Here is a 13,677-nt window from a genome sequence, read left to right as displayed (position 1 = left end):
AAGAAGGGGGGTTCTGATGAATTTCTTCATAGTCTTTTGTACTTTCTAAGGCTTCAATAAAGAGGTATTACTTTTTATCAGGGGCATCCCTGGTGGTTCAGCGGTTAAAGTGTCTGCCCGCAGTGCGGGAGACGAGGGTTCGATTCCCGGGTTGGGAATATTCCTTGGCGAAGGAAATGGCAATGCACTCCAGTATTCCTGCCTGGAGAATCCCATGGACGGAGGAGCTTATATATGTGAGTAATGAATAATATGAGCAATACAGAGAAAACGAAAACCCTCTTCCCACTATTGCTAGAGACAGAGAGACAGAGACAGTCCACTGTGGATAGTAGGGCTGTTTTATATTTGCTTTTAATTTATATTTGGCTTTGGTATTTATATTTGTGTTTCAATTTTGTCTGTAGACATATACAATTGAAAGAGCAAACGTGATCGTCTTACCAAGTCAGTACTTAAAATTTGACAATTTGAGCCCTTTCAGCCGCTGTCTTTTGGTTTCTACGCTAGGGGATGTCCAGGGCCCCTTTCTGCTGGAGTGGCCCAGCTTAATTTTGTCAATTGACGAACCATTTCTAACCGTGCCTGGCCGCTCCATGAGCTTTGGGTTTAAGGCCTGGAGAACTGAGTTCTTGTCCTACTTCTGCCATCTGCTAGCTGTACAACCAGAGGCTAACGGCTTTTTCTCTCCGGGAGCCAGTTTCCCCGTCCTTCGGATGGGGTAACAGCTCTTGCCTGCCCACGTGAAGGGGACATCGTGATGCTCCCAATGGTGATGGCTGTGGCTGGTTAAGTGCTGCCGGCAAAGCAGTTCTCTTCAGGCTCCTCCCTTCTGTCTCTCCTCCCGATTTCCCTGCAGCCTGAGGGATTCTTCAACTTGTCTGGAGTAGAGGAGGGCCAGAGGGCCGCAGAAAGGGAAGGGTCAAGGTCCCCAAGCAAACGTTGGAGGTCCAGAGGCTGGAGACTGGCTTTCAGGCCCCCTCCAGCTCACTAGTCTTCCGACTGACATCGGCGGCGGAGGACTCTGGAGGCAGGAGCAAAAAAGAAATGCCTGGAGTGCAGCGGCGTGTAGCATGGAAAAGCACTTAAGGGCTGAAGACGCTGCCTGGCATCCCCCTTCCAAAGCGCATTTTCAAGCTTTTGCAGCAGCGAGCGGGTGCAGCGCCCAAGGCCTTCTTCCGCGGAGCTGCCGCTCTCTAGTGGCCGCGTGCAAATATTACAGCTGCTCTGTAGGCTCCGCCTTCCGCTACAGGGGCTGAGCTGCCACTCACATCCTCAAAGTAAGGGGCCCTTAGAGAGCTCCCAGAGAAGACAAACCTGGCAGAAGGGGAAGCCAGGCCTGGGTGAACCAGGACTGGAACCTGGGACTCCAGATGCCCCATTTACAACAACTTCTCGACATCTTTTAAGCTAAAGGCACCAGGCAGTGGTGAAGATTTTATTCAGGCTGTTGCAGTAGGGAAAAGGTTCTTTCATGAGAACCATCTCAAAGAAAAAGAAGGGGCCTGAGATTTTAGAGAGGCAGGTAAACCAGGGAGCCATCAGCCTGTCTCATAGGAATAGCAAGAGGTGTAGATGGGTTGTTTTCTTGGAATATGTGAGAGCAAAGTAGCCCTGTTTCCCCAGAACTTAAAGAGATGGGGGAATTTCTTAACCACAATTGCCTTTCAGGAGCACAGGACTCAGATGAAGTTCAACACTGTCATAATGGAGCAGGCTGCAGGAAGGCCACTTAAGAGGTGAGGGTAGTGAGGCCACGTCATGCATCTATGGGTTTTAGTGCCTGAGGCAAAATTCCAACCTGCAGATAATTAAGACAGCAAGGTGACCCCAACCTGAAGTTGAAAGCTCCCCCTAAGAGTAAAATCATCCAGTCAGTGTGCAAGGGAGGAGCCCAGCCTGCCCCAGAAATGGCCTGTGCTCAATCACGGCTTTCGGTTTGATGGAGCGTATCAGCAATGTGCTGGGATCGCCCAGGAAAAGTGTTGGGCTTTACCGCAGGGAAGGCGGGATGGTGGCTGTGAAGATACTGTGACGTCCCCTAGGCAAGCTGGGGAAGGGCCAGTACGGGGGCAGTTCTGGGCCGAGCTCCTGGGTCACTCTGTTAGCTAATCTGTCTCTGTCTGTCTCTGGCCCCCCGTCTGTTTCTCTTCCTGCCCAGCCTCTTTTCTCACTCACAATCTCTACTCCCCCATAACTTCAACTGGCACTTGGCCACTTGCAGTTACCCCAGCACCCGAGTCTACCCAGCCTCCAGCTATAGAGCCCACCAGGAACTGCAGCTTCCTCTGGGTCTTTTAAGACCCCTCCCCAAAGCTAGCCTATGTTTTCAAGCCAGGCCCCAAGTCACTGACTGCCCTGCCATGCCTCTGGCAGGCAGCCTACCCAGGTCCGTCGGTTGTTCAGGGTGGCGTGGATGAATTAAATGACCTGCTTCTCGTAGGGGCTGGGACAGGACAGCCAGTCTTAGAAGTGTTGGGAGCAGCTGCGTCCCAGTTACCTGGGGCTGCAGTCTGAGAAGCCAGGCCGGAAGGTGTCATCATCTCCAGGCACTTGAGCCCACCTATGGGTCCTACGCTTTGCCTACAGGAGGGTGCTGACTGAAGAGGGTGGTCTGACTGGCCGGAGAGAAAAGGACACCAGTGTAACAAGCCTGGGCTGTGGTCCCGGTAGTACTCCTGGCCTGACGCAACTGCCCAGTCTCCTTGACGGACATCTTGGCATGAGGGCTCATGCCCTAGGAGACTAGTTTGTCAAACCTGGCTCTTTGCTGCCTGTTTTGGCTTGGTCTGAGAGCTAAGACTGGCACTAACATTCTTAAAGGCAAATCATCAAAAGAAGAATGATACAGCAAGACACAGGATCATTATATAAAATTCAAATTTCAGTGTCCATAAGAAAACTTTTTGGGAACCTGACTATGCTCACTCATTTAGGCATTGTCTCTGGCTGTTTGGGCTGCAGAGGTGAGTAACTGTGACCAAGCCGAAGGTGGTTACTATCTAGCATCAACAGAAACTGTTTGCCGACTGCTAGCCTGATGCCGCTAGCTGCAAAAATCACCGCTGGCACTGGGGCCTGCTCATCAAGAGGGTTCCAGGAGTCAATCCGGGTGCTTCTTCTCCGGAAGGAGCCAGCAGCAGTAATGACTTGAAAGGCTGATCCAAGGAGCAGTTGAACTTCTCCCAGTAAATGAATCACTGGCTTCCTGATCCATAGATCAGCCTTGCTGCGTCAGCTAGAATAACCCTATCCTCAGTCTGACTTGGAGACTGTCAGGCAAGGATCTTTCATTACAGGTGACAGAAACCCAATGTGGACCATCTGAAAGAAATGAGACCAGGATTAAGATGACCTGGCATGTGGCATGGAATCCCATGCTGGCTGGATGGCTGGACTGCAGGGATGCGTAGGGCTTCGCTCAGACCTGGTACGGCCTGGTCCCACTCTCCAGATGCCCTCTGCGCATCACCACCTGAACCTGTTCCAGGCTGCATCTTACACCATTAGCCCTCAAGGAGGGGTGAGCTGACCCAAGTCCAAACATCCTGAAGGAACACAGGCTCTGACTGGCATGTTCAGAGGCCCACCTTTCCACTGGACAAGGGGACAGCAGTGCTAGACTGTGTATCTTTTTTAGTGTTTCTGTTATTTATTTGGCTGCACTGGGTCTTAGCTGCAGCACATGCGATCTTCCATCTTTGTTGCGGCACGTGGGATCTTTAGTTGTGGCATGCAAACTCTTAGTTGCGGCGTGTGGGATCAGGTTCCCCGACCAGGGATCAAACCCAGGCTCCCTGCATTGGGAATGTGGAGTCTTAGCCACTGGACCACCGGGGAAGTCCCTAGAATGGTGTCTTTACTGTGCTTCTCTGGTATGTCTTTGTTACTTCTCTGCCCTGGCCATTCTGTCATGAATGCCCTTACCACCCCCTTGGCAGGCAGGCTCTGCCCTCTTTCCAGACTCAAGCTGGCTGTCACCTCCTCCTGGAAGCACCTACCCCTGCCCTTGGGGTGCCCTTCCTTTGCGCCCCCACGGGATGCTCCCTTCCTGCTTCCTTTCCGCCCCCCCTCCCCCAGCTCATCCGAGCTCAGGAGTTACTGGAAGTCTCAGCCATGTCTCATCCTCAGGCCCTGGGACCCAGAGGAGGTTCAGGAAATGTTTCCTGATTGGAGAGCTTGGATTCAGTAGTGGGGGTGATTTTTCAAAAGGGGATCCCAGGACTTCCTTTCTTACAGGCTGCAGGGTAGCAAGTTCAACTCTTGAGTTTTAATTCCTGCTTCACCACAGACTAGTTAGGCAAGTTACCTAAGCTTCTGTTTCCTAACTCCCTCAGTTTCTCATCTGTAAGATGGAAATACTAAGAATACCTATCAGTATAGGTACTGTTGGTTAAATTAGACACTGCTATTGTGAGGTTAAATTAGATACTGCTTAGCACAATTCCTGGAACAGTATACATACTCATTATTGTATTATTGTTTTTATCATATGCCCTTCTCACTCCCCAAGAGAACTCAATGCGGACTCCAAAAGCTGTGCAGAGAACAGGATACCTTTCTTCCAGCCCCTGATGATCCAAAAACAATCATTACTCCATCAATAAAACACAGGGTCAGTCTGGAGCCTCACTGGACTTCTGTAACAAAGTTAATCATATGTAAAATTTTGTGGAAAATATAATAAAGAAAAATACCAAACAATCTAATATACTTTGGCATATCTTTTCCAGTCTTCTATTCTTATGAACATTAAATGCAGTTTTAATCATATTGTATATTTGCATTCTATTGTGCATAGTAGCATCATATCCAACAATATCAACAACAGAAAAGCAACCCAGTCCAAAAATGGGCAGAGGACCTAAACAGACATTTCTCCAAAGAAAACATATAGATGGTCGATAGGAATGTGAAAAGAGGTTCAACATCGCTAAGTATTAGAGAAATGCAAATCAAAACTACAATGAAGTACCACTTCACACTGGCCAGAACAGCCACCATCAAAAAGTTTACAAATAACAAATGCTGGAGAGGAGGTGGAAAAAATGGAACTCTCCTACACTGTTGGTTGGAATGCAAACTGGTGCAGCCACTACGGAAAATAGTACACAGGATGCTGAGAAAACTAACACTAGAGCTGCCACATGACCTAGCAATCCCACTGTTGTGTGCAAACCCAGACAAACCTGTAATAGAGAAGATGCATTCACCCCCAGCAGCACTGTTCACAATAGCCAAGACATGGAAACAATCTAAATGTCTGTTGACAGAGAAATGGATAAAGACTGTGGTACACACACACACAGTGGAATATGACTCAGATTCCATAAAAAGAGTGAAATAATGCCATTCGCAGCAACATGAATGAGCCTAGAAGTTACCGTTTTAAGCAAGGTGAGAAAGAGAGACAGTAGCATCATATCATGTCTGCTAAGTTGCTATAGACAATGCCGAACACACCATTTCCCAACTTTTCAAGAAAGATGGTTATTTTTAAGTTACAACCACGGCTCATACAGCAACAAACTGAATACAGTACTCTTGCCTGGCAAATCCCATGGACGGAGCCGCCTGGAAGGCTGCAGTCCATGGGGCCGCTGAGGGTCGGACTGAGCCACTTCCCGTTCACTTTTCACTTTCATGCGTTGGAGAAGGAAATGGCAACCCACTCCAGTGTTCTTGCCTGGAGAATCCCAGGGACGGGGGAGCCTGGTGGGCTGCCTTCTATGGGGTCGCACAGAGTTGGACACGACTGAAGTGACTTAGCAGCAACTCATTATTAACCAGGGGCTCAGGAAGATACTATAACCAGTTCAAAGGTGAAAGTACAGAACAAGCACATTTAGAGAAATACTGAGATGAATGTGTAAATGGAATAAAAACTGGCTTCCTAAAAACAAAAACTGGCTTCCTGCACAGTGGGGAAGGGAAGACAATTGAATGACCACTGAACTGAATTTTTGCAGGTCCCAAAACATGTCTGCTGCTGGCTGGACTCATCCATTGTACTGTGAAAGGTTGTGACCCAAGAAAAGGCCACACAGTTGGATTGCTATTGAAGGGTGAAGGTATCATACAATCTTAGACAGGAACATACCAGATCCAGCTGGCCAGGCTGCTCATGAGGAGACACTCACGGATCACCGAAAAGTGGAGGAGAAAGGGAATCTTGCTACCAAGCGAGTTAAAAAACCAATATGGATGGTACAATTGATTTTCTAGTAACACATATACAATCATATATGCTACAATATAGAAATGTCTATAGGAATATATGCCAGACAAGTGTTTATCTCTGGAAGGTAGAGCTGTGAAGGATTTTCATTATTTTGGGTTTTTTTTTAGGGGGGAATGTCGCACTGTTTGAATTATTTACAATGAACCTGTATTACTTCCATAATTTTTAAAATAAGGAAGATGGCAGTTTCCATGCTACACATTAAGACTTTATGGATGCTTTCAGATATTCATTCATGCAATCTTCTGGAAAGAATTACTCAAATTACTCAACTACATACAGACTTCAACCCACTGATACATAAATTGAAATCGGGAATTTCAGGAAATGCAGTGTGGCTGATCATATTTTTCAAGATGTAATGTGTGTATATACACACATGTTCATGTACATGTATGTATGCATGTATGTGAGCATCCCACTTGTTCCTCTTACGTGGTGACGTTGGCACACTTCCATTCGATCTGGGTGCATCTTTGAAATGGCCCCAACCACCGGGACGCAGCAGCAGTGGTCCTGAATGATCTCTGAGGTTCGTCCGCACACAGCATTCATCCCCCTGACTCTCTCTTGGGGGCGAGGTGGCGGGGGGATGCTTGCCCTTGGAACTCGGCCTCTACATTTGGAGGGAGTGCAGGCTACACAAGAGCTACGTGTGCCATTCTGGTTAACAGCCCCAGCCAGGCCCCCAGCGCCAAACACGAGTGAACAAACCTTCAGATGATTAAGGCCAAGCTAGGGACTCAAGCTTTTAAGTCTTCCAGCTGAGGCCTCCAGCATTCGTGGAGAGACCAGGCATCCCTGCCATACCTTGTCTAACTTCCCCACGAAGGAAACTCCACTCAGTGTTACATGGCAGCCTGGAGGGGAGGGGAATCTGGGGAAGAACGGATACAAACATATGTATGGCTGGATCGCTCTAATCACAATTTAATTGACTATACTCCTATATTCAATAGTTTTTTAAAAAATTAGTAAATAAATACCTGATGTACAGAAAATACAAGAGATAATAAATGATTATTGCTCTAAGCCATTAACGTTTTTGGGGGGTTATACATACAGCCATAATGTATATTGTTCCGAAAACCAACAAAATAGAACCGCGGTCCTATTCCATTATTCCTAGCTGCGGTATCCAGGCGGCTCGGGCCTGTTTTGAACACTCTTAATTGTTTCAAAGTAAACGCTTCGGGCCCCGCGGGACACTCAGCTAAGAGCATCGAGGGGGCGGGGGCGCCGAGAGGCAAGGGGCGGGGACGGGCGATGGCTCGCCTCGCTGCGGACCGCCCGCCGGCTCCCAAGATCCACACACTATACATGGTCCCCACTTAAACACAGAGAATTCAATAACAATAACTGTCACAAACATGGTTAAAATTTGAATGACAAATTCCAATTTTTGGATAAAGAAGACTTACATAGTTTTGAAAAAGATAACTAAGCCTTTAATGGAAAGGTGTGGAAGTAAGGAACTGGAAAACTTCTTACCTTACATTGCACAGAGACAAAAATTGTAGATTTCTCTTGAATGTGAGAGTTGGAGAAACATGGGTGCCATAAAATGTTTTACCATCTTGTTTGCAGCCAGTTAAGCCAACTGTGTTCTTTTCCCCATGGAGGCCTGGTGTGTGATGGTTGCAAACAGCAGCCTCCTCTGCAGTGTGTGCAGCCTGCTGCCTGTAAGCATTGCCTTAAGGAACCCTGGAGACAGCCCTTTCCAGTGGTGCTCTTTCCAGCGGACATTCATGACTGGCATGCTGTCCCCAATCTAGGCTCCAGGGCTTTGGAAAGCCCAAGGGCACACTGGTCAGCGTCCACATAGGCCAAGTCATACCGTCCATCCACACCACGCTGCAGAACAAGGAGCATGTGATTGAGGCCCTGCACAGGGCCGACTTCAGGTTACCTGGCCTCCAGAAGACCCACATCTTCAAGAAGTGGGGATTCACTAAGTTTAATGTGGATGAATTTGAAAACACGGTGGCCGAGAAGCAGCTCACCCAGGATGGCTGTGGGGTCACATACGCCCCTAATCGTGGCCCTGGACAAATGGCCCTGCATCCTGGAGAGCCTTGCCCCTTCCTTACTCATGCCCTTCAATAAACCCTACCTTCCTGCCCAAAAAAAATCTTGAAGGTGTCAGCAGAATTAAAACAATAAGCTGTATACTTTCCAAATCACAGAAGATAAAAATAAATAAATCATACCTATCACAGAAGGCAAGGAAAAAGAGAAAGCTTAGATCAAAACATGAAAATAAAGCCCAAACATGAAAATGAAAGCAAATGCCAGAATAAATATAAATGCATTATCCTCCTCTACTAAAAGCCAAAGAGCCTGGAATTGAGTTAATACAATTTCATTACTACTATGCATCCGTATTACTGTATATAAGATATAACTAAATAAAGATATTTTATAATACATATATAATATATAATATATAATATAAATCAACTAAATAAAGATACTGTATATAAGATATAACTAAATAAAGATATTTTATAATACATATTATATATATAATATAACTAAATAAAGATACTGTATATAAGATATAGCCAAATAAAGCCAAAGAATGTTCAAACTACCGCAGAATTGCATTCATCTCACATGTTGGCAAAGTAAAGCTCAAAATTCTCCAAGCCAGGCTTCAATAGTACATGAACCAAGAGCTTCCAGATGTTCAAGCTGGATTTAGAAAAAGCCAAGGAACCGGAGATCAAATTGCCAACATCCGTTGGATCATCGGAAAAGCAAGAGAGTTCCAGAAAAACATCTACTTTTGCTTTATCGGCTACGCCAAAGCCTTTGACTGTGTGGATCACAACCAACTGTGGAAAATTCTGAAAGAGATGGGAATACCAGACCACCTGACCTGCCTCCTGAGAAATCTGTATGCAGGTCAAAAAGCAACAGTTAGAACCAGACATGGAACAACAGACTAGTTCCAAATTGGGAAAGGAGTACGTCAAGGCTGAATATTGTCACTCTGCTTATTTAACTTACATGCAGAGCACATCATGCGAAATGCTGGGGTGGATAAAGCACAGGCTAGAATCAAGACTGCCGGGAGAAATAACAATAACCTCAGATATGCAAATTACACCACCCTTATGGCAGAAAGCGAAGAAGACTAAAGAGCCTCTTGATAAAAGTGAAAGAGGAGAGTAAAAAGGTTGGCTTAAAACTCAACATTCAGAAAATAAAGATCATGGCATCAGGTCCCATCACTTCATGGCAAATAGACGGGGAAACAATGGAAACAGTGAGAGACTTTCCTTTCTTGGGCTCCCAAATCACTGCAGATGGTGACTGCAGCCATGAAATTAAAAGCACTTGCTCCTTGGAAGAAAAGTTATGACCAACCTAGACACACATTAAAAAGTAGAGACATTACGTTGCCAGCAAAGGTCTGTCTAGTCAAAGCTAAGGTTTTTCCAGTAGTCATGTATGGATGTGAGAGTTGGACCATAAAGAAAGCTGAGCAAAAAAGAATTGATACTTTTGAACCGTGGTGTTGGAGAAGACTCTTGAGAGTCCCTTGGACAGCAAGGAGATCCAGCCAGTCCATCCTAAAGGAGATCAGTCCTGAATGTTCATTGGAAGGACTGATGCTGAAGCTGAAGCTCCAATACTTTGGCCACCTGATACAAAGAACTGACTCATTGGAAAAGACCCTGATGCTGGGAAAGATTGAAGGCAGGAGGAGAAGGGGACAACAGAGGATGAGATGGTTGGATGGCATCACCAGCTTGATGGACATGAGCTTGAGCAAGCTCCAGGACTTGGTGACAGACAGGGAAGCCTGGCGTGCTGCAGTCCATGGGGTCACAAAGAGTTGGACATGACTGAGTGACTGAACTGAACTGAGCTAAAATAAAGACACATCCTTTCCTCCTGTGCTGTTGCGCATTAGGTGAACATGTCTTCCAGACAGACCCCTTGCCAGTACCACTCAACTCCCTGCTCCTAGGTTTCCAGATGGACAGGGGCTAACAAGAGGGCCCAAGGTGGACAGAAGTGACCACCTCAGGAAGCCATACCTTCATGAGAGGAGGAGTTACCCAGTTATCTGGCTGGAACAACCCCAGAAAGGGATTGAGGGTCAAACATTCCCCCTGCGTGCTTCCTGTCTGAAGGTTCAAGGCCAGTTTAGAGGGCAAAGCATGGATGGGGACTCCCCTGGTAGTCCAGTGAATAAGAATCCACCTTCCAACGCAGGGGATGCAGGTTCGATTCCTGGTCCAGGAAGATTCTATATGTCTCGGAGCAACTAAGCCCTTGCAATGCAGCCACTGAGCCTGTGTGCCTAGAGCCTGAACTCAGCAACAAGAGAAGCCACGGCAATGAGAAGCCCATGCACCACAACCAAGAGTAGCCCCCTCTCGCTGCAACGGGAGAAAGCCTACATACAGCAATGCAGACCCAGTGCAGCCAAAAGATCAATCAATGAAAACTTTTTTTAAAAATCATGCACTGGCCACCAACTGTGTCATCTTGCTCAGCCCCATAAGCACATCATTAGGGAAAATTCCTCCCAGGCTCCTGCCAATCATTTGCCACATTTTCTGAAAGGTTCTGAGTTTTCTTCTTTTCCTATGCCTTAATTAGCTTTTAAATTGGGAAGCTGGGAGATGGTATATCTAGGAAGGGCTTCCCCGTACCTCAGATGGTTAAGTATCTAAGAAGGTTGTTGAATGTCATCTTAAGCCTAAGATCTTTAGTTCAGTTCAGTTCAGTCGCTCAGTCGTGTCTGACTCTCTGTGACCCCATGAATCGCAGCACGCCAGGCCTGTCCATCACCAACTCCCGGAGTTCACTCAGACTCGAGTCCATCGAGTCAGTGATGCCATCCAGCCATCTCATCCTCTGTCGTCCCCTTCTCCTCCTGCCACCAATCCCTCCCAGCATCAAAGTCTTTTCCAATGAGTCAACTCTTCACATGAGGTGGCCAAAGTACTGGAGTTTCAGCTTTAGCATCATTCCTTCAAAGAAATCCCAGGGCTGATCTCCTTCAGAATGGGCTGGTTGGATCTCCTTGCAGTCCAAGAGACTCTCAAGAGTCTTCTCCAACACCACAGTTCAAAAGCATCAATTCTTTGGTGCTCAGCCTTCTTCACAGTCCTGACCTCTTATTTCAATAGGAGGCCCTTTTTAAAAACTGTCTGTTGAGCCTCAGGTGTTGTGCCATGCGCCTGGAGCACAGTAATGAACAAAGCCTGGCCCCACACCTTGGGGAGGTGCTCATCGCCTGGAGAGGGCGGCAGGGAGGCAAGCAAGCACACAGCTAACTCTAACACAGGGCAGAAGGAAATAAATGCTAAATATAGATGCCACATAGCCAGGACAGGGAGGAGGGAGCAATTAATGCTGGTGCAGGAATGAGAGAAGCCTTTATGGGGAGTCTGCAAGGCCTCTCTCTGAGCCCACAATAGTATCTATAGACAGAGGAAAATACCCACACACCCCAAGTGCGGTCAGTATTCAGAGCTGGGTCATCCTGGGGCAGCTGAGCCCCTTGGAGGGGAAGGTCCACCCCCTCCACCCCCTGCCTCCAGCTGGGGCCCACAGAAGGGGTGTGGGGAGGGGCAGATGAAATGGATCACATTGGGTTCAGGGGAAAGCAGTGACCCAGGATGAGGTACAGGAGACCCCAGCCCCGAGAATACGAGGTTTCTGATGTTGCCTAAGAAGAAATGTTGCTAACAGTCAGGAGGGTGAGTTTTGGGTCTTTTCTCAGTCACTGGTTGGAGAGGAGGCTGGAATGAGATTGGGGGCTGGTTGAGCCCAGCCCCAGGAAATGGGGGTGAGAGTCTCAGCTAAAGGAGGGAGAAGCAGGGCCCAGCATTTATTGATGGCTTCATGGGGCAGGCACTAAGAGCATTGTCTTACCTAGCCTTTGTTATTCTGCAAATACTTACTGAGCATCTATTCTGTGCCACACACTGATTTAGGCACTGGGGATACAGTGGTAAACAAGACAAAAACAAGACAAAAATACTCCTGGTGAACAATATTTGACATAATATTTTGACATAATTTCAGTGATAGATATTAAGTACCAGTATTAAGTACTATGAAGAAAAATAAAGGGGAAAAGAATAAAAGGAAGTGCCACTGTCACGAAGTGGTCAGGGAAGGCCTCCCAGAAGAGCTGACATCTGAGCAGAGACCCGACTTAGCAAGAGAAGAGCTTTACTGCATTTTAGTGAGGCTTACGCAGACTAAAGATGAGGAAACAAACCTCAGATGCCTTGCCTGGTGGTCCGGTGGTTAAGACTCCACGCTTCCCATGCAGGGGTGCGGACTCGATTCCTGGTCAGGGAACTAAGATTCCCACATGTTAGTGCTGGGAGGCCAAAAAAGAAACAATCCTCAGAGAAATGTAGTGGCTTTCCCTAGGTTACAAAGCTCCTAAGACTCCTCTCGGGAAGGGTGTGAGATTCTAGGCTCTGGTGATGAATTCAGAAGCAGCACCTGACCCTCAGACTCTCCATTCACAGACAGCTGCGGTGGCCAATCTTTAGGTAAACTCACTTGCTAAGAAGTCAGCCCATGGGTTCTTCTTGCCCTCTTTTCCCTCTTCTCCTTCCTCCTCCCCTACCTCCTTCTCCTTCCTGCTTTTACAACATTTTATTATAAATAAGCACTGGGAAGTTTATTATAAACAAAGTTTCAATTCAGTGAATAATTTTAGAAAGAACACTTTAACCGGTGCCCAAGAGAACAAAATATGTAGCCACCATCCCAGAAGACTTCTCCTGTTCCTTTCCATGCTCTTATCATTCACAGTAATCCCTTCCTTATCTTATCATTTTGTACAATCTATATTTGTATTCCTAAACAATACCATTTTGCCTAATTTTGAACTCCATTGAAATGGTATTAACATAATTTTGTATATATTCTTGTCTTCTTTCACTCAACATCATGTTCACAAGATTCATCCATGTTGCCAAGTATATTTGTTTACTGGGGCTTCCATAACAAAGAACTACAGGTTGGCTTAAACAAAAGAAATTTATTTTCTCCTAGTTGAAGAGGCTAGAAGTCTGAGAGCAAGGTGTCAGCAAGGTTACTTCCTTCTGAGGGCTGTGAGGGAAGTCTGTGCTCCAGGTCTCTTCCTGGCTTATCGAGAGATGGCTGTCTTCTCCCTGTATCTTCATCTTTCCTCTGTACGTGTCTATGTCCAGACACCCTTGTTCTATAAGGACATCAGCCGTACTGGATGGACGCTGCCCATATGACCTCATTTGAACTTGATTGCCTATGTAATTAAATATAGTCACACTCTGAAGTATGGGGGTTAGGGCGTTATACGAATATGGTGGGATGGGGGAGATACCACTGAGCCTAACACTGGATGTAACTACAGCTCACTAATTTTCATTACGGTGTGGTCACCTATTGTACGTTAATCACAATGTATC

The 13,677-nt window shown here is 46.7% G+C and overlaps 1 non-coding gene across 1 annotated transcript; it reads left to right on the top strand.

The window, feature by feature from the left end:
* The first annotated feature begins 7,822 nt into the window (after positions 1 to 7,822).
* LOC138444467 (small nucleolar RNA SNORA70) lies at positions 7,823 to 7,957 on the top strand. The gene has a single exon (XR_011258492.1). It is a non-coding gene; the product is annotated as a small nucleolar RNA SNORA70 (small nucleolar RNA).
* Positions 7,958 to 13,677: the final 5,720 nt, after the last annotated feature.

This window comes from Ovis canadensis, chromosome 7 (assembly GCF_042477335.2).
Source record: "Ovis canadensis isolate MfBH-ARS-UI-01 breed Bighorn chromosome 7, ARS-UI_OviCan_v2, whole genome shotgun sequence".
Classification (NCBI taxonomy): domain Eukaryota; kingdom Metazoa; phylum Chordata; class Mammalia; order Artiodactyla; family Bovidae; genus Ovis; species Ovis canadensis.
This window is presented reverse-complemented; position numbering and strand designations above follow the sequence as displayed.